Here is a 22,580-nt window from a genome sequence, read left to right as displayed (position 1 = left end):
AAGAAAGACAAAGTGCAATGTACTGTTGGCACACCAAAAGGAATAAATGTGCCTTAGGAAATGTGGACTAGTTAGTTATTGCTGTGAAACTAATCACTCTGATATTTAGTGGCTTAAAACAACTAGCATATATTTAGCTTTCAAATCTGAAAAGCAGCTAACAACTGGCCTTGCTCTCTGTTCCATATGCTGATTCTGACTTTGCTAGCACATATCTGGGGCTTCAGCTGAGACATTGAGCTGACTCAATTCTGGTCCATGGGGCCACTCCATCTTCAGTGTGTTAGTCCAGACTCGTTTATATGGATGTCACAGAGGACAAAGACAGAAATGCAGAAATGTGAAAGGAGTCTTGAAACCTACAATGGAACTGGCATTATGTCTTGGCTAAAAAGTCCTATGAGTCAAAGCAAGTTGCAGGTCCAGCTTAGATTCAAGGAGTAGGAAAATGGAGCATGGATACAGGGAGGGGGATAATTGTTGCCGTTTTTGCAATCTGCTGCAGTATACAGTTAAAAAAAAAAAAAAAGTGATTTTGACCTGTGTCTTGAAGTTCACATTAGACAAGAGAAGGATATTCCTTGATAAGACTAAGGACAAGGATGATTCTGAGTTGAATATATTTTATACATTCTTTCATTTTATTCCAAGAGTATTATACAAAACAAAGATTTTATGGCTAAAAAACGTAAACTCAGAGAAAGAGAAAGTTACTCAAGAGAAGCTGTACAGATAACAAATGATGAGTAATAAATTGACCCACGTTGGTTTGACTCCAAAGGTGTTATAATTCCAGTTTTACTGCACCATCTGCTTACAAACAGTACAGGAAATCTCCCGAAATGTAATATTGTCCATGTAGTATGTTCTGAAACTTCTGACCTTCCTTACTAAAAGTAAGATTCTTTACTTTCCTTCGTATTTTTATTTTTTTATTTTTTATTTTTTTTTTTAAAGATTTTATTTATTTATTCCACAGAGATAGAGACAGCCAGCGAGAGAGGGAACACAAGCAGGGGGAGTGGGAGAGGAAGAAGCAGGCTCATAGCGGAGGAGCCTGATGTGGGGCTCGATCCCAGAACGCTGGGATCACGCCCTGAGTCGAAGGCAGAAGCTTAACCGCTGTGCCACCCAGGCGCCCCTCCTTCATATATTTAATCACTTATCCATTTGTTAGTTGTATATTATTTGTTCATTTTATACATTTGTTTACCATTTGCACATGACATATACAGTTGTTGCATGGGAAATGTTGACTGTCTACATAGAATCTTTCTTTCATTCCTAAAGGAAATTAATTTGAGCCCCATGTGACTCAGGGCCTCTGTCCTTAGCTGCAGAACTATATCCTTCTTATTCTAAGCCAATCAATGCATGATATTCTAATGGTAACTCCCCTTAGTCCAAGGGCAGTCACATGACCTAAATTGAACATGTCTGGCTGAGGTCCTGAACTTTGGAAAGTTGCCTGTTGAGTAGGAACAATGAAATATGTAGTTATGGTTATAATAAGCATTCATTTTGTGACAAGAAAGGAAACCAGACATACATAATTGCTCCCGATTGCTCCCTTATAGGATGGGCAGATGGTGAAAATAATCTGACACTTTATGATATCACTAAGCTATTGATCTCACTCTCACTCCACTTTGGATTTCCAATTATAAGACATAATGCTTTTATAAAAATTGTGTAGGTCAGTTTTGTTTTTGTTTTTGTTGTTATTATTTGCTATTACTTGTAGCCAAGTAAAGATCTGCTGATCTAGTTCTTCTAATGTCCACAGTACCATCCCCTATTCTCTACCGCCACCCTACAGTCTTTTTCTGTTTGGCTTCTTGAATTATTCTTCTGCAAAATAGCTTGACTCCTGTTTACTCCATTATTGACCCAAATTCATTTGGGATCCCTGCTTTTTCTTTATCTTACCCAAAGCTTTGATACCTAACCTAAACTCTTCCTAGAAATTCAACTTCTTACACAGCTTAGACTAGATTTCTTAAGACATGATACAGAGCCCAATACTTGTACCATTAACTTTGGAAGGATAGTAAGGAAGTTGGGGTGGGACATTGAAAGAGGTTAGGTTGGTCAAGTAAATTCAGATTAACTTGTGAAGGGCCTCATTTAAGATTCTAATGAATTTTGTTTTCTTTTTGAGAGTTTAACATTATTACCATTAATGTGAATACAAAAAGGATCTGACAATGGAAAAAAAATTTATGATCCCTGGGAATTCAGAGGGAAAAAGCAATGTTATAACATTGAAGAACTGTCAGTTTGTTTTAAAAATATAGCTAGAGATGTTGATGGATATCATCTAGAATGTAGGTAATATATAAGTCTGAGATAAGATCATTAAGAAATAAATGTAGCAGTAAAGATGGAAATAAGGGAAGAGATTGAATAGTGTTTCTTATTAGTTTCTTACATAATAAAAGAACTACATATAAGCAAAACAACACATATTGTGGCCTTAGCTCACATTACATATATTAAAAGCTATTAAGTGAAATCAAAACTTTCCAAATTATATTCCATTGGATATGTTAGATCAAATGAAAAATGGAAATAAGGTTTTGATTCATAATTCACATCCTATAAAAAGTATTTATCATTATATAAATTGCCATTCAAATAAACATTCTTCCTGGTATGACAAAGTGGTCTCATTTACGGCCTATGATTTTCTGTTTCATGTACTTGTTTTCTACAACTCAGATCAAACTGAACATCTAATTGCATCATCTTAACAAAGACACAATTTGACATTGTAATCCAAAAAAAAAAAAAAAAAAAAAATCCTGATTACTCTGCCTACCATAATGTTGAAATGTTATAATTACTCCATTTAAACTTGATGAATGAATAAAAATGATTCTTCCACTTCTGATCCATAGTAGTCAATAAATGTTCTTATATACCAAACCTCAGTCATTGTATTATATACTTTATAAACCTGGGAAATTTTTTTATCTAAAACAAACATGCATAAAATTTATTTTATTATCACAAAAATGTAAGGCAATATAGCTCATAATAATTTATATTCATGAAATAGATATATTATTAGAATTTTAATGGATAGTATAATCACAAATTTTAAATTATACAGTTAAAATATCCTAGACATTTATGATTGCTTTAGTTTACTCTTGCATCAATATATTAATTCAAACTAGGTTTTAAAAATAAACTGACTTGAAAGCAAAACAAAAAATAGTAGAATTCTTGGAATCAAGGATTACGGTGCATAATTTGTTTTTTAATGGTTCCAAATGTCACTATGTTTAACAAATTTGTTTTGACAAGAAAACTTACCTAGAACTCTCTACTTTAATTAAACTTACATACCCTGATAAAGCATATTCCAGCATAATACATCATTTTCAGAAATAAGACTTTCACTTTGGGGCAAAGAAAGTAATTAAAAACTTGAAGAATTGATTACAAGTAACTTAAGAAAGTGAAGTTTATTTCTGTGGGAAGGGGACAAATTAAGCGAAAAGCATGATTAGCATAAATCAGTATTTGAATGTATGAACATCTGGGAAGACATTTAGTTAGTCTCAGAGAACTGAAAACTTACCACCAGAATGCATAGTCAGCTAAGTCAATGGTTTATTAAGTAAATATTTCTTGAACATGTCATACATTGCAGTCCATGCCCTACTCCCCTGAGGTTTATTTCCTAGTTAGAGAGGCAGATGCCTTTCACTCTTCTGGATATAAAATGCTCTAAAAAATAATGTAAACAATGATGGAGCAGTAGTATTGAACAGGCCAGGTCAATGTAACATACAAGAACAGTAAGTGAAGTACGGTAAACACCCAACTGGGAGATACCATAACTGTCACAAATGAAAACAGTAAAATAGCTTTGTTTTACTGACATAATTAAATAATAGAATCAACCTACTATGAAAGCTAAATGTGATCCCCTATCAAGGATTTTTCAAGCTCAGCTAACACATCAACCTAGAAATTTGTTTTTATATAAATCAGATATAGACTTTATAATATATTCATATCTGATAAAAGTACAGCATTTATAGAAAGGATTTTGGAATTAGATATAAAAGCACATTTTAATAGCTTGACTGGACTATCTTTAAGGTTAAACTAGTTAGTTACTAAAGTTATTCTCAATCCCCATTGCCTGCTTTAAAAACACAATTTAAATGTTAGCTTCTCTCCTCTACTATGCATTCACTTCAAGAAGATGGCTTCTCAGCTTTGAGTGACAGGGTGATTATTATTCACTAATAGTCAATGAAGGCTTGTGAATATATTCAGGAATGGATAAATGAAGGAATGAATAAATAAATTATGACATTCTGTGCTCTGCATCGAGGAGAGGGAAGGCATGTAACTTCTTGAAGCAGCACACCATTAATATACCTAACAGTTCCCCTACAATGATACTTCCCTAGCTTTTAAAAGTAAATTACTTTAGGGGCCCCTGGGTGGCTCAGTCAGGTAAGTGTCCAACTCTTGGTTTTGGCTCAGGTCATGATCTCAAGGTCATGAGATAGAGCCCAACGTCCGGCTCCCTGCTCAGTGGGGTGTCTGCTTCTCTTCCCCTCTCTCTCCCTCTGCTCATCTCCCAACTCATCCTCTCTCTCTCTCTAAAATAAATAAATAAATCTTTTTTAAAAAAGGTAAATTACTTTAAAGTTTCCCAAGGAAGGCAAGTAGTCAGAATATCACATATATATATATGTGCTACACACATAGACATGTAATATTTATACACTACATATACAATAAACAACACATGTACACACATATATTTTATATGTATGACTTCCACCAATAACAAAAAGGAAGTCCCCATATGCAGGAAGAAGCCAGGTGGGCATTAAATAACCAGAAGGCCAGAGGGCTGGAGGCTACTTTACACCACTTCTTAACATACCGTTGCTCTAGCTCTTCATTTTATACGCAGATAAAAGCCAAGACACATTCAATCGTCTCGTACTTTGTTGAGTAATTTTGGGATCCACAAAGAAAAGATGCACTTTTACTCAAAAATATACAAACTTTAAAGGATTGGCTAATATCATATATTTAAAAAGTGTCAAAGTACACAGCTTGACAACATAAGAAGCACCAGGAAATGAAGTCAAATCCATATAGATTTTTAAAGGATACTTAAAATATATATTTTGCAAAAAAGGGGAAGCAGAATAAAGGTCAAGTAGAATTTGAAAATACATTTAAAGATATATTTTGAAAATACAGTTAAATGTTATAAAATCTACATTTGTTTAAGAAAATATTTTGTATGTATGCAATGAAGGAGAGTCACAATATTTGTTAAGAAGAATAAATGAGAGTTGGACATTGAGGGCAAAAAACAGTGTTAATGGAAATTTAAACTACTAGAATCTGTGCCATAAACTTCTGCCGATTGTGGAAAAATGTGAATATTATTTATCATTCTCCCCTTTTGGATATATGAAACCATACATGTATACAGCATATATTTGTTAGCTAGATACTATCAGACTTGGACTGAATTCTGCCACTGTCTCTTCTGGGTCTCCAACTTAAAGATGGCAGACTGTAGGATTTCTTGGCATCCATAATTATGTGAGCCAATTCCTTATAAAAAAATCTCATATATATATATATATATATGTATATAATATATACAATATATATATATTGTATATGCCAATCTCTCTCATATAGATATCCTCATATATATATATATATAGAGAGAGAGAGAGATAGAGAGAGAGAGAGAACCCTGACCAATGCAGGAAGTGATCATTACACTACCTACATTAATTTACGTTATTCCACTTATTCTGTGTAATAGAAGACTCAAGCTCCGAAGTAAGTTAATAATTCAATATTTATCTTCTTTCAACCCTAAAACTTACAATTAAAGTGATCCTAAAAAGTATAATTTGTAGAGTTTTAATGAGATATAGTTCACATAATATATAATTCACCCATTTAAAGGCATAATTCAATTTTTTTAGTATATTCAACGAGTTGTACAACCAAGATGACGATCCAATATTAGAATATATTTGTCACATCAACGTGAATCCTCATATTCATTAGTAGCTGCTCCCCATCTCCCTTCCACCTCCTACAAATGCTTAGTCCTAGTACATCACCAGTCTCCTTTCTGTCGTACATTTGCCTATTCTAGACATTTCAGATCAATGCAATCGTGTGATATATGATATTTGTTGACAGAATTCTTTCATTTAGTGCCATGTTTCTAACATTTATCCATATTGTAGCTTGTATTAATACTTTATTGATAAATAATACCCATTGTGTGGCTCTACCACATTTGATTTACCTATTCATAAATTGATGGACATTTAGGTTGTTTCAACATTTTTGCTATTATAAATAATGCTACTATGAATATTCATGTACAGGTTTTTGTGTGGGCATGCTTTCATGTCCCCTGGGTGTACTTAGGGGTGGAATTGTTAGGTCATATAGTAACTCTATGTCTAACCATTTGAGGAACTTTCAATATATTTTGAAAAACGCTTTGATTTCCCAAGACCATCAGAAATGTGTAAGAGTAACAATATCTCCACATCTTCACCAACACTTGTTACTATCTGCCTGTGATTATAGCCATCTTAGAAAGCCTGAAATGCCATTTCAAGGTTTTGATTTCTATCTCCCTACTGACCAGTAATGTTGAGGGCTCTTTCATATGCTCATTGGCTATTTACATGCCTTCTTTGGAGAAATTTCTGCTCAGACTTTTTGTCCATATTTAATTGTATTCTTTATATTTCTACTCTTGGGCCATAAATTTTTTTTTTGAGATCCAAATCCCTTTTCAGAGATCTGAATTTCAAAGATTTACTCCTGTTTTGTGGGTTGCCTTTTCAGTTCTTTGATAGCATCATTTGCAGCACAAAAGTTTATAACTATGATGAAGTATATAATTTATCTCTTTTTTTTCTTTTGGTGTCATATCTAAAAAATCATTGCTTAACTCAAGGTCAGAAAAAAAATGTTTTCTTTTTCTGAAAGTTCTGTGGGGCCCCTGTTTGACTCAGTCGGTTAAGCATCTGCCTTTGGCTCAGGTCATGATCCCAGAGTCCCAGGATTGATCCTCTTGTTGGGCTCCCTGCTCAGCGAGGCATCTGCTTCTGCTTCTCCCTATGCCCGCCCCCTCTTCCCCACCCCCCACCCCCCAATTCATGCTCTCTCTCTCACTTTCTCTCTCAAAAAAATAAATAAAATCTTTTTTTTTAACCCACTCTGGTAACTGCCTTTTGTTTTTTTAATTTATAATAATTTTTATTATGTTATGTTAGTCACCATACAGTACATCCTTAATTTTTGATGTAGTGTTCCATGATTCATTATTTGCATATAACACCCAGTGTTCTATGCAATATGTGCCCTCCTTAATACCCATCACCGGCCTATCCCAATCCCCCAACCCCCTCTCCTCTGAAGCCCTCAGTTTGTTTCCCAGAGTCCATAGTCTCTCGTGGTTCAGTCCCCCTTCTGTTTATCCCCCCTTCATTCTTTCCTTCCTTCCCCTATCGATCTTCCTGCTATTTCTTATGTTTTATAAATGAGTGAAACCATATGATAATTGTCTTTCTCTGCTTGACTTATTTCACATAGCATAATCTCCTCCAGTCCTGTCCATATTGCTGCAAATGTTGGGTAATTGTTCTTTCTGGTGGCTGTATAAAAAAAATAAATAAAATCTTAAAAAGTTCTGTAATTTTTGCTTTACATGTAAGTCTACAGTATATTTTTAGTTAATTTTGGCGAATGGTGTGAAAAACAACTTCAATGGTATTATTTTCCATGTGCATATCTACTTGTCCCAATATCATTTGTTGAAAAGACTATTATTTCCTTATTGAATTGGTTTTGACACACTTGCCAAAAATCACTTGACTATAAACATAAGGACTTATTTCTGTACTCTCAATTCTATTTCATTGACCTACATACGTCGTCTATACCAACACCACACTGTCTTGACTACTGTAACTTTGTAGTAAGCTATGGACACAGAAAGCGTGAGTCTTCCAACTTTTTCTTTATTTTTAAGATCATTTGGTGTTCTATGTCCTTTGCTGTATTAGTCTGTTGGAGCTACTGTAACCAAATGCTGTAAGTAGGTGACTTAAGCAACAGAAATCTATTTTCTCGCAATTCTGAAAGCTAGAAGTCTGAGACCAAGAAATCAGCAGGGTTAGTTTCTTCTGAAGCCTCTGTCCTTGGCTTACAGATGGCCATCTTCTTGTAGATTGTGTCTTCACATTGTCTTCTCTTTATGTCTGTCTGTGTCCGAATTTCTCCTGCTTATAAGGACACTGTTAGTATTGGATTAGGGCCCAGCCTAATGATCTCATTTTAACTTAATTACCTTTTGAAGGATCCTCCCTTTGAATACGGTCACATTCTCAGGTACTAGGGATTAGGACCTCAACATATAAATTTTGGGAGAATGCAATTCATAATACTTGCAGAACCATATACATTTTAGGATCAGTTTTTCATAAAATGAAAAGAAACCAGGATTTTTCTATGTATTATATTAAATCTGTATGTCATTTTGGGGAATATTGCCATCTTAACAATATTGTTTTCTGATCCAAAACATAGAATGTGTTTCTATTTCTTTAGATCTCCTGTAATTTCTTTCAATAATGATTTGTAGGTATTTTTTAAAAGATTTTATTTATGTATTTATTTATTTGAGAGAGAGAGAGAGAGTGTAAGTGAGAGGTGGGGCAAAGGGGGAGGGAGAGAGAATTTCAAGCAGCTTCCAGGCTGTGTGTGAAGCTGGCTCAATCCCATGACCCTGAGATCATGACCTGAGTGAAAACCAAGAGTTGGATGCTTAACCCACTGAGCTTCCCAGGCACCCCTGATTTGTGATTTTTGATATAAAAGTCTTGAGCTTGTCTTGCTCTGTTTTCTAAGTAATTTAGTGTTCTTCGTGCTATTGTAATAAATGGTATTGTTGTTTTAATTTCATTTTTGTATTTTGTATTGCTGGTCTATAGAAATGAAATTGATTTTTGTTTTGTTTTGTTTTTTAAAGATTTTATTTATTCATTTGAGAGAGAGAGAGCACACACAAGCAGAGGGAGCAGCAGAGGGAGAGGGAGAAGCAGGCTCTCCTCAGAGCAGGGAGCCTGATTTGGGACTTGGTGCGGGGCTCAATCTCAGGACCCAGGATCATGACCTGGTCAAAAGCAGATGCTTAACCAACTGAGCCACCCAGGCACCCCCACAATTGACTTTTGTATAGTGATCTTGCATCTTGTAACTTTACTGAGAGCATTTATTAATTTTAATTTGTGTGCATGTGTGTATGCCTATGTGTTTGCATTAGTGTATTCTTTAGAATTCTCTCTCGCTCTTCCTCTTTCTCTCTCCATAGATAGATGATGATAGATAGATAGATAGATGTTAGATAGATAGATAGATGATAGATAGATGATAGATAGATGATAGATATCTTATATAATATTGTATATAGTGGGAAGAGTTTTAATTCTTTCTTCCCAATTCGAATGCCTTTTATTTCACTCTCTTGCCTAATTTCTCTGCGTAGAACTTCCACTGCACTATTGAAGAAAAGCAGTGATAGCAAGCATCCTCGTCTTGTTCCTTATCTCGGGGAGAAAATAGTTGGTCTTGAACTTTCACCCTAAGTGTGAGCTGTGTCAGGGTGATTAGAATCCAGTTTTGTTGCCTGCCTTATTATTTTGGGCAAAGTGAGGGAAGCGAACTCCAGTACTCCTGAATGCACTTGTTAGAATACATCTTCTGCAACACAGAGCTACATGGTATAAAAATTTCTCATGTCCTGTCACTCCCATATTAGAACTGTGGCCCTAAGACTGAGAGCCATGTGGAGAAGGAGCTCTGTCTAAGCTACGAGCAGAGCAGAGGGGGCAAGTTGAGGTCAAATGCCACAAACGCTTTGTTTTTACTGTGATATAGATTTTCTTGAATAAGTACTTTTCCGTTTGATGTATGCCCTCAGTGCCATTTCCAGAGACTGTTCATGATTTTCGCCTGTTAAATGACTGTTTAGCTGAGACTACATCAACTAAGCTCATTACACAATGACTCTGACATTCCCGGGGCTCTTAAAAAAAGGTAGGTTTAATTGCCTTTAAACCTGAAAAAATTTCACCAGTCTTTCGTAATCTTAAGATCATAAAACTTTTTAAAGATACTTAAAAATATATCCAAGTGCATTCAAGATAACTTGCGTGTCTTCTTGTGCCCAAGACGACAATCTAGAGGATTTCAAATCGGTAAGAGATAAACAACCTCTTAGTTTTATTTACATTTACTAATTTTTATGTTCTTTCTTGGCACAACAATTTAGTGATAACAAAATAATTGATTAGGAAGACTCAGCATAATGCATTCTATCCTCTTCATCTTCATCAATACTGTTGACTAACATCCTTGTGTGTATATTTCATTACAGACTAATGATTTTTTTAACATTAACTATAAGGCAAATTCAATCCATATTCTTTTGATCTAAAATTATTGCCACTTGGCCAATATGATCCTCTGTTAATTTAGTCTCTGGGTCATTGTCATGAACCAATGAAACTTGAAAGCTGTCTTACCTTCTGACATAGCACTGCATTACAGGCTTACTCTGTACCTTTCAATTCCAAACATGATGAATTCATTTCTCCAAGGGGTCATGATTCCATTTAGTGGGAAAATGGTAGTATGGAAGAACAAGAGTCTGGATACTTAGATGAATCACAGGTTTGAAATTGCTCCTGGGACATTTCAATGGATATAGCCAGGGAAAAAAGGGAATTTTTAATTTAATGTTATTTAGTAATATTTTACAGACACAATACAGGTAAAAGGACACGGTTCTCTTAAAAATTCTTGTTTCATTAATTCTACTTCTCATTGTCAGTTTTGAAAGAGGTAAGAAAGAGTTAGCTTCTGCTTTGGATCTGCTTGTTAAGCAAAATCATTTTTTCATGTTGTAGAAATTCATCATCCAATGTTATTCCAGTGAAAGCACAGAAATAAAAGGCTGAGAGGGGAGTTTAAGCAGTTGCAGATCCAGACGAGAGAGCAAGGAACAAACACTTGTAGAAGAATTTGTGACAAATATTCCTTTCATGTTCTTTTCATTCTTTCCAAATCTTAAATCTTTGCATGAAATGAGATCTAAACAGGCCTTATTAAGCCTTCGCTAATTGGGATCTCCATCTACTCTATCTGTAGCAGAAACAAGAAAGAGTTGACACAGTAGCGAGTGTATTGAACTTTGATTCCAGATGGATAAAGGTCAACCTTTGGCTTCGCGACTTTGTAACTACATGATCTGGACAGATTTCTTAAGCAGATTTTACAGGAGTTCCTTTTTTATGTGAAAAGGGGCAGATGATAATTGTTTCTATTAGGGACAGCTGCTATGAGGATTGAATGAGTTCATGTTTACAAATGTATAATCTTAAATGAGTTAATATGTACAAAACACTTATAAACAGTGCGTGGCACAGATTGTTAAATAAACCCGAAATGATCCTTAAAGAATTCTTCCTAACAATGGGAATTGTTAGAACACAGTGTTTTCCTTCATGATGAGTGACAATCTTCACCCAGTCTTTTTCCGAATTATTGAAACTTTTCCTGAGAAAATATGACTAAAGATATTTACAAATATATTTTTTTAAAAAGCTTGTGCAAAAAGCAAAAGCATGGATAAACTATTTGACAGAAAGTGTTTATCAATCTTAAATACCTATTATTACTACTATATAATAGTTTAAATAAAAATAATTGATGATTTAGGAAAAGAACACTTTAAAAATCAAATTAAAGGGTGGCTATTTACTCTGAATATTCATAGAAAACACATAGCACTTCCAAGGAAGATTTATAGCAGTAGAGGAAATGACACTTAAGGTGGCTGTTCTTCCTTCTACTTGTCTTTTATAATAAGAATTTTGCCTCAATTGTTATCTTTGATGGAGGCTATACCAGATGTGCTCCTGAAGGTTCTTAAAACATACAGGTTCCTGGGGGTTAATTTCTGCTTCCATGGAAACTACCGTGGTGTGCCCCAGTTTTCAATGACTTCCTGCAGGCTGACACCTGGAGGCACCTGCTCAGAGAAACGCCTTTCTTAGGACTAGAGCAACAAACAAAATGAGAAAAAAGTTTCATGTTTACCCTCTTTTGCATTAAATATACCAGTTAACATTTTCAATGCTTAGGAAATGATTTCTTAGCTGTGATATTTTTTTAGCAATGCTGGTACCTTAGCAATCCTGGCAGCTCAAGAACATTCCTCTTGACATGGAAGAGGTGTGTTATCCCCACTGACAAAACAATCATTAGTAGGTCATTTGTTCACTAATTAATTTATCTGACAAGCATTTGTTTGATGTGCAAACAGGATAAGAGGTAATTAGGACCCAGATGCTGACCCCAAGAATCTAGCTATCTGAAAAACAAACCCACAAAAAAGAAATTATTCTAAGAGACTCTGGTAAATGCAATGAGTGCTAAGTATACAGGATAATATGTATTTAGAAAGTATACATTACTAAGCATGGAGAAGGACTGGTCGTGGAAACCTCTTTTAGAGCAGGTAGGAAGCCTAAGGAACAGGGTAGTGAGAGGGCAAGCCAGGCATGGAGAAGAGGAACATTTTGGCATCTGGATATATGTAGAATGTGGCAAGTTATTTGGGATTGTGGGAATAAAAATACAAAGGGGAAATTTAAAAAGTGCTTGAAGATATAGATAATATGAAGAGACACGTTATTGTTATATTGTGGCGCTTAGCCCATATCTTCTAGGAAAGGGGAGCCCCTGAAAGCTTTAGAGCAGAGAAGAAGCATAGTTAGATTTGCATTTTAAGCAGGTCCCTCTAATGGCTATGTTGAAAATGGGACATTCCAGAGGCCTGAAAGGAGATATATAAGAGGGTTCTACGGTAGGGTTCTAGACCAGAAAACATGAAAGCCTAAAATAACACAATGAAGAAAGGTAGAGGGGGAAAAAGAATAAATATTTGCATGGAAAAAATTCAAAAGAATTTGACCTGAGGAAGGAATGGTTGAGTGGGAGAGTATCCACTGATGTGGGAAGCAAAGGCAAAAAAAAAAGTTAAATTTCCTTAGCCCTTATGGTCATTGACAAGTCCTTGAAACAAAGTGACCTTCCTCTAGGAGCTCAGCTGCCTCCATGTCAATATTTGGCTAAGAGCAAAAGGCAATCTTAGCTATACATCATCCTGACCCCATAGGATCCTGTGAGCCTACTTTAACATATAAAAATCCCTTTGGAAAGTTTTTTTTATCTCTACCCCCCAAGATATATGCTGGTAATCATCCCCCAAGCATATGGCCCCCTAATAAACATCTGAAGGGTCTCATTCATAGGCTTTTACTTAACAGTAATAACTGATCTTTTCCTAACAATAGCTAGCCCCCTCAAGATCCTGGAAACCTTGTTTCCAAAATACCTTGGAGGCTTATGTTATCCTTCACCCCCTCCCAGCATGGAAGTATGTGATCAACCAGTCTTCATGACCCTGGTGCATGGGTCCTGTCCCTGTGCTTTAATAAAACCACCTTTTTGCACCAAAGTCTTCTTAAGAATTCTTTCTTGGCCGACGGCTCCAAACCTCACCACTTTAAACCACATCATCCACTAAGACCCTGTGCTCTATTAGGTCACTAGTGATTCCAACAACTGAGAGGGCCAGCCTTGGGTATGATGAGTGCCGGGTGTCCTTGGGTCACCCAGCTAGAGATGACCAGCAGGAAGCTTTATATCTGAGTTTAAAGTGTAGGGAAAACCAGTGAGCTAGACATAAAACGTGGGCTTCACACACATATTGGCAGTCATTAACTTCAAGCAATAGGTGCAGTCCCCCAGCATAAATGAGTAGACAAAACAGCAATGATGCCAGTATAAAGTTCAGGGAATGGTGAACTATCCATGCTGTGCCTCCTAATGGATGGGGTCAGTATAAAAGGGAAAAACAGGTCTCAAACTTTTGGTGAAAAAAATACGGAATAATTGAGAGTTCAGTGGCAACAAGAGAGTTTGGGATTATCATAGTTCATAAATAAGATAGACCATATGCATGAAAATTAGAAGCCTTTCTTCTTCTATCTTTAATCCCAATTCATAGAAATTACCTATGTTAACGGTATTGTTTTTTTATTAATTCTGGTGAATAGTTTTATGACTAGTCTACACCCCCTCCCCTATAAAGGGTTATTAAAGTAGTCCCTGAGTTTTTCTTTTGAATTTTTTCTGTTGTTATACTTCTAATATTTATTCTTTGTATTATGAAAGAATATAGTATTTGTATCCTATTCTAAAATTATAATTAAGCTTCCATTTTTAACTATAAATTGTTTCTAACATTAAAAACACATTGCTGGTGTTTACAATACTGTGACTACATAAATATTTATTACTTTCGACCAAACTGTAGGATTGGATCCACAATAAAGGAAATGTAAACTTTGAACCTCTATCTGTGTCCCTTAGAGGAAAATATTATAGACATTTTTAAAATAAAGTGAGTCAGCTTTATTTTATGAGTTGCAGAAAGGGTGACACAAACCAGAATTGTCAATTTAATTTTTAATGTATCACTTTTATTATTCTCCCATGTCACATCCCTGCTTTTTAATATTTACTCTGTTTGTGTGTCTTCTGGTTCTACCTAGAAAGGAATTATCTTTTCTTTCTTTCTTTTTTTTTTTTTAGAATTATCCTTTCTTTTAGTGTTCTGTGCTGCAGATAATCTGCCAATCTGCTCCCTTTTAATTACCGTTTTCCCCCCAATTTTCCAAATACCTGGTTCAGCATTAGTGTCAGACAAGTAAGATTGAATCACTAAGCTTGGAGGCCAACACTTTTCTCCTGGGCCCTCCTGTACCACAGAGGCTAGAAAGTCAAAAACAAAACAAGCAAAAGCCTAAATTTCCTAAATTCCTTTACAATTTGGGTTGTACAAATTACATTAAAAGGGAACTGATGGGGAAGTGAGTAAGGAAAGGGTTAAGGTATAGGCGGGGAGAGATAGGGGGCCCCTGACTAGGCTCTCAAGCTATTTCTGGCAGACAGGAGCACTAAGCCTGAGTGAATAAGAAATAAGGGAATAGACCAGATCACCTGGCCCTGGATCCCCAGAGTATTTGCCTTTGGCGGCTACATTGTAATCACAGAAAATGACCAGACCTCAAAGAAGTAAGTCATTAAGGGTGTTGTCAGTTTCCTTGTTCAAACCCACAGGGCACAAGAATCTCAAAGCCACAGGCTTCCTGGTCAAGTTTTCAATAAAAGACAGGCCCTAAAAACCCTCAGTGGCAACCCTGTTGGGACCCCTCTCATTCCTGAGAGCTTTTTCTTTCCTTTCTGCTCTCACCTTCACTTAATGAACTTTCACTTCACTTCACCCTTTTGTGTCCATGAGATTTATTCTTTGACTCTGTGGGACAAGAACCTGGTGATCCTGCCACAGTAGGATAGGTCGCGTGCTCAAGCCATTCTCTGTGCTCCTGAGCACGGAAGCAGAGACCCACTTGCTCTATAGGGCCCACAGTTCTGGTGGATCCCAACAAGGAAGTGCGTGCCTGTGGTCGGTCGGCCGTGCAACAGCTGTCATGCTGATTTCAGTAACAGGAGGGGAGTCATTACAATGGAGGTCCAACCTAAAGCCTGCTTTTCTAGCCTTCCAACATGTTAGTGTCTACCAATTTCTGTATATTCAGTACTTTCTGCTTCAAGTGATCATATGCTTTTTGTTATGTGCAGATACCTTTTGCCTGACACACATTCCTTAGTTTATCGTTAGAGTAAAAATACAAAAATATATTACATTTATATGTATATTAATATATTTGAAAATGCATACAAAATGTACTTAATATAAATCTTTTTTTATCTCCATGAAACTTTAGAAGTTCTGGCATTTAATGAGACCTTGAGAAGGCAAGGAGAAGATATTTGTACCTAGTCTGATATCTAATCTATAAATATTCATATTTTTACTAATAACTGTAAAGGAGGTTGAGCTAAAAGTATACATATTATTATGAACAATTATACCTTACTTCTATGCATCTTTTGCATTAGATGGATTTAACTGTTTCTTTTTTTAAATCTATGTTCTATATACTTCTCACTATGAAATAGATGTTAAAGTTGTGCTGGAATTTGACAGGGAAATATTAACCTCACATGCACATATTCTAGGACTAACGGTTTATGTTCTGTTCTAAATTTGACACTTTAGACTATGAAGAACCTTTGTTTCCATTGTCACTTTATTCATCATTTAAATATAGTATCTTGACAGTTGCTGGAGGCATCTGCAAGGCCCTGGACTGTCTTGATTAAATGCTAATGAGTAATTTTGCCTAGAAATTTCTGTCAGGATAGACTGGTTTGAAAGGCGTATTTTGCTAAAATGTTTCATTGGATACTATCAATCCCTTCTTACAAAAGCACTGTCCACACTGTGGTATAGTTGTTTATCTTTTTCCTTGCTTTTGCAAACATGAAATTCAGCTGTAAAGACTGTTGTTCGATCTGAAAATCTTGGAAAAGAAACAAATGAGAGATTCCTTGGGTTGTACATAACTTTGCAGTTAATTTTGAAATAGACAGAAACACATATTCCGATTAGTTTTAGAAATAGTAACAAGAAAATTAGGGACACAGCAATGGATTTTACAAGGCCTTGAAATAGAAGCTGTTTCTTGTCAATGATGGTCTCCCAGGCTCAGTGCTTCAGATGCAAGGTTGAGCATAACAAGGTGATTTAACAAGGCTGGTGAGTTGCACACACGTGCAAAACACACAGAAAATAAAGTGGTGGGGCGCTTGGGTGGCTCGGTTGTTAAGCGTCTGCCTTCGGCTCAGGGCGTGATCCCAGAGTCCTGGGATCGAGCCCCACAGAGTCCTGGGATCGAGCCCCACAGAGTCCTGGGATCGAGCCCCACATTGGGCTCCTCTGCTGGGAGCCTTCTTCTTCTCCCACTCCCCCTGCTTGTGTTCCCTCTCTCACTGGCTCTCTCTCTCTCTCTCTGTCAAATAAATAAAATCTTTAGAAAAAAAAAAGTGGCATCTAGAAAGCTCAGTTTTCTATCTAAATAAAAATTAAGTCTTTTATATTAATATTACATTTACTAACTTTCATGAAGTTCTAAGTTCTAATTATATGCTGGGAAATATTGCTTAAAAATATTATACCAAAAGGGATATCAATTTGCATAGGTGAAGACTGTGTCAGATAACTAGAGCCACATTTCACATTTTTAAAGTTTATTTCTTTCTCAAGTTTGGGTATAGGACCATAGAGTTATTAAAGGTGGGTTAGGAGAGCAGCAGATAGCAGTTTATTGGAATGGGATTGCTTATTTAAAGGATGAGCTTTTTGCAACAGACTTGGCTTATTCTTTGCAGTGTCTCAGCCTCAAACTAGTTGTGAATGAAAAAATGGTGGCTGAAGCCAAGTCATCATAACGTAGGCCCTTCTGGAATATGTCTGTGTCCAAACCAGGATGGCAACAATCTCCATTCTAAGAACTACAGCAAAGAAATGTAAAAAGAAAGAAAATGTAGAAAGGAGTAGGTACTGGTGTGTGTGTGTGTGTGTATGTGTGTGTGTGTGTGTGTAAGAGGACAGTGGGGATATCTAAGTGTGTAAATATCTAAGGACAGTATGAAGATATCTAAGCAGGTGGAAAAGGGAGGAATGTCAGGGTGATTCCACGATATGCTACTGTGATCAAACACTCACCAGAAGGCACTGAATATCCTCACCGTAATGAGACTAAAGCTCTTCTCAGCTCTCATGGTGCATTAATGAGACATAACATTGGTCAAGTTGTTTCAAGAACTAAGATGAGCTTTTCTGTTTTTTGTCTTTCTAACATACTCATATGAAAGAATGTAACCATCACTGTTGAACCATCATGAAAATGAAGGACATTAAGCAAGGAGCCTTATTATTATTAAATACTAGTTAGAATCTGATTAGACAAAATTAAATAAGAACACACACGGCATTTTCTTACCAAAATCATGAAAAGACGCCATTTCCAAAATAGAACAATATAAAGGTCACATATCCTCTAAAATAGGAATGCATAATTTAAATATGCCTAGGAGCAGCTGGAACTTGCCCTCTAGCTATATAAATGTATTTTCATTCTAATATTTACTCAAGTATTCATTATACATGGTTAATTTTCCATTTGCTTCCCCCCCTAAAATTGCCCACACCATGCCTGAAAACACTGTGTGGTTCTATTTTGAAGAGTTTTTCAGATTTATAAAATTTTTACTACTGAGAGTAAAGAAAAAAACATTACCAAGAGATTACACTTTTGTAGTTTTTTCAGTTTTTATATGCATTTCTATATTAACTGAGTTCCCAAGTAGGTACACTATTAGGTAACAAATGTGTCAACAATTATTCTAAAAGACTTATATTTCATGTTTCCTTTAATTTTTCTGTCACTGAATAATCTTTTCATCCTATTAGGAAAAAATTTACAAACATAACACCAAGTGAAATTGCACATAGATAATATTATGGTGCGTGCATGCATTTAAACTGATAGTCAAAGGAAAAAACCCCACATAAAAAATAAACAATGACTGAAAAAAGCAATAGAACTGACCTTTATTGTGCATTTATTATGAGCCAGATTCTGTGTGATGCGATTTCTGCCAGATTATCTTATTTAATCCTCACAGTACTTCTAGGAGATCACCTTTAATAGTCCCCTTAAGGGGAGGAAGAAACCGGAAGTTGGAGAGTCTGATGTGTCTATGACCACACAGGTGAAATACAGAGCAACAGTGATTACTTCTGCTCACCATTATCCCTTTTCTCTGCTCTGGGCTCTGCCAAGATTCCAAACCTTCCTGGGGGTTCACTGGGGCCATGTGACAGTTCTGACTAATGGGTTGTGAGGCAAAGTCCCATGTGTCACTTCTGGTGGGAGCCAGTTTGGAGCCCTTGTGAGTTATCCACATTTTTGGTCACCGATGCTGAAGCCCTTGACATCCAGGAGGCAGAGCAGACTCCTGTGCGCAGGCCCCAAGCAGCACTGGACATACAGTGCAGAGTCAAATGCTTGTTCTGTTAAGCTACTAGAACTTCAGGGTGTACTGATTAACGGAACAGTCCAGTCTTTATTGGCTAAAATATACATAGGAAAGTAGTATCTTTTCCCAGTATTATTAAATAGCAAGAAGAAAAATCATCTTCCAGAGCAAGTATATTCCAGAGCAAGCTAACTTCCTGTGGCCATTTAAGTTTAAGCAAATGAAAATGACAAAATTTAAATTTTACTTAACCACGTTAGTTACATTGCAAGTATTCAGGAGTCACAGGTGGCTAGTGGTTCCTGTCCTGGACAGCAAGGACTTTCCCAATGTCACAGATGATAGGAAACAGTATGAGGGACTGATCCTCTCTTAACTCTGTACATTCTGGATCTAGACAGGTGGCTTCTGAAATTCTTCTGAGTCATAAATACTTGGAGGAAAAACTATATACTCTTCCTAAAAAGAAAGAAAATGAAAAAGACAGTCATGGATTTTCCCTCCAGAAATGTCTTTGCCTTTCTGAAAATATAAATATGTATTTAAAAATTGAGTATCCCGATATGATATCTAATTGTAATAGGAAAAGTTATACAGAGCCTCCCAAGTAATATAAAACTACTAAGTTAATATTTGTTCTTGTCCATGTACCCATATTCAAATGCACACATTCCACTTCTCTGTCCATTAGCATCCTTGATGATAGAATCACTGCATGTAGAAAGAAAAAAAGATTATAAGCAGACACAGTTCTTTTTAATTAAAGTAAAATCTCAGAAGATTTCTTTCTTTTTTTTTTTTTTTAAAGATTTTATTTATTCATTAGACAGAGAGAGAGACAGCCAACGAGAGAGGGAATACAGGCAGGGGGAGTGGGAGAGGAAGAGGCAGGCTCCCAGCGGAGGAGCCTGATGTGGGGCTCGATCCCAGAAGTCCGGGATCATGCCCTGAGCTGAAGGCAGACGCTTAACAACTGAGCCACCCAGGCGCCCCAGAAGATTTATTTCTTATTACTGCTCCTAAATTGAAGTGTGTGGCTTTTTTTTCTCACGTGAAAGAAAAGGGGGAAAGAAATTGAACCTGAGAAAGGGGTTAACACAAATGGAGAATGAGACACTTTCTAAGCCAAAGCCAACTAAGGCATAAATATATTTGTAACATTGCAGCACTGTTTCATCAAAGAGTCAAGCATTTCTTTGATTTTCTTCTTTACCCAACTCTCCATATCAGTAACAAACTAAGAAGTAAACTTTAAGAAATTAGTACCTTGAGCAATTCCCTAGAACAAATTTCTCGATGTTCCAGTTTTGCTTCAAGTTTTAGCCCTCTCTATCCTTATCAAGAAAAAAATGGACTATTATGAAATCCACTTCAGTAACACCTGGAGAAAAAGCAGCAGCTCTTTCCTTCTCAACCCATGAGAGTGGAAAGGAGGAAAAAATGACCACGGGACCCGTGGATTCCACTTTTGTTCTGTAGTCAAATGAGTTCTCTTGTACCACAGGTGGGAGGCTCCAGTCTTGAGTCCTGGTCAGTGACATACGGAGGGAAAGAGGCCATGGGAACAACCTGCAGTGTCTTGAGGAGCATTTTATGACTGACATCATTTGGAATTGTCCGTATATAGTGACAATAAAAAGTAGAACAAATTTTAGTTGGATGTTTGTGTTTATATTTTTTATCATGCTGTATGATCTTTAATTAAGTATAAAGACTTCCAATCACATCACCTAGGGACCATTCTACCACTGTTCTGTTTGGCTGCCAGTCTCTTTCTCTTCCACCATGGTTGAGGTGGATACCTTTTCCATGGGGAGGGGAAATCCATGGTTTGTTTCCTTTGATGATTAAAAAAAAAAAAATGTTGGAGAGTCAGGTGGCAAAGTTGTTGCCATTGGCAACTTTCATGTGAACTACACCAAAAGAACCAAGGTGTCTCTCTCTGTTGGTGAGCACATCAATTCTTCCCAGGTTGGCACCTCCAGTCACCATACACAGATTACCATATTTGATGAAATCAGTAATCTTTCCACCCTCCAAATCAATCTGAATGGTATCATCCACCTTGATGAGGTGATCAGGATAGCAGATGGTGCAAGCATCATGGGTCACCAAATGAGGGATTCCTTTTGTCCCCCCAAAGGTCTTTCTCATTTTGTACAACTTATACTTGGCCTCCTCAGGTGTAATCCAATGAACACCAAAGCAACTGTTGGTGTCATTGATCAGATGGAAATTCTCTCCAGTCTTGTCAGTACTGATGACATCCATAAAACCAGCAGGATATGTCATATCAGTTCGGACCTTGCCATCCATCTTGTTGAAACGGTGTATACAGATCTTCTTTACTTCATCTCCTGTTAGGGCATACTTAAGTCTGTTCCTTAGCAAAAGGATGAGAGGGAGACATGCTCTCAGCTTATGGGGACAAGTAGATGGATGAGGGGCAAACACACTAGTCAGTTTATCCAGCATCTAATGCTGTGGGGCTGCTACATGCTTTAGATGCTTCTTGGGACCATGAACCATGGCTGTACTAGGCACAAAAAGACTTACTGGGTTTTGTTTGCTTGCTTGCTTTGTTTTGTTTTTATTCTCCACAGAAAACTTGTCCCTCAATGGCCTGTATCACTCTTACAGCCCCATGCACATCTTGGTATTCTCAAACTGGTCACAGGGACATGCTAGTGACATGAGTCTGGGACTGTGTCTGGTTGACAGTGTGGAGGAGGTCAAATATTTACTTTCCTGTAACAAATCTGTGCTCCTATGAACATTAAGCAGCATTCTTCTGTCATAGTAGGATTTCTTTTTTTCTCAACTTATACATTGTGGAATAGCTTCTTTCCATTTTTAATTGACTGTTGATTTAGTCTCAAATACCCTATGAAATATTTTAATTTATTATGTCTATTCAATACTTTCTTGGTTGTTTGTCATGTAGCTTTGAATTATCCTAATACTCTTTAGGGCATAGTTGATATAAACCATACCAGCAAAAGTTAGGGTACATTGTTTTGAGTCAATGCCAATTAAATTTAAAGGAATGGACTTTCCAACTTTAAGAAAAATGGCTCACAGCAGGCTAAAGATGAGATAAAAAACAAAAAAACAAAAAAAAAAAAACTAAAAAAAACTAAACTAAAACCTTTGAAGCCCTAACATTTATCCTGAAGCATTTAAGAACACCCATGTTAGATAGCTATAGGAAAAAAAATTACTTACTCTCCACATTCAAACAGAATATATCCTGAGATTCAGAAAAGATGAGATTTTATTCAAGTCAATTGCTTTCTTTTTTTTTTTTTTTAAGATTTTTTATTTATTTACTTGACAGAGAGAGAGAGAGACAGCCAGAGAGAGAGGGAACACAAGCAGGGGGAGTGGGAGAGGAAGAAGCAGGCTCCCAGCAGAAGAGCCTGATGTGGGGCTTGATCCCAAAATGCCGGGATCATGCCCTGAGC

General features: G+C 36.4%; 1 pseudogene; it reads right to left on the bottom strand.

Moving 5' to 3' along the window:
* Positions 1-20,842: 20,842 nt before the first annotated feature.
* LOC113256085 (40S ribosomal protein S4-like) lies at positions 20,843-21,645 on the bottom strand (annotated as a pseudogene).
* Positions 21,646-22,580: the final 935 nt, after the last annotated feature.

Source organism: Ursus arctos, unplaced genomic scaffold (assembly GCF_023065955.2).
Source record: "Ursus arctos isolate Adak ecotype North America unplaced genomic scaffold, UrsArc2.0 scaffold_4, whole genome shotgun sequence".
Lineage (NCBI taxonomy): Eukaryota > Metazoa > Chordata > Mammalia > Carnivora > Ursidae > Ursus > Ursus arctos.
Note: the sequence above shows the minus strand (reverse complement) of the source record. Positions and strands in the feature narration are given on the sequence as shown.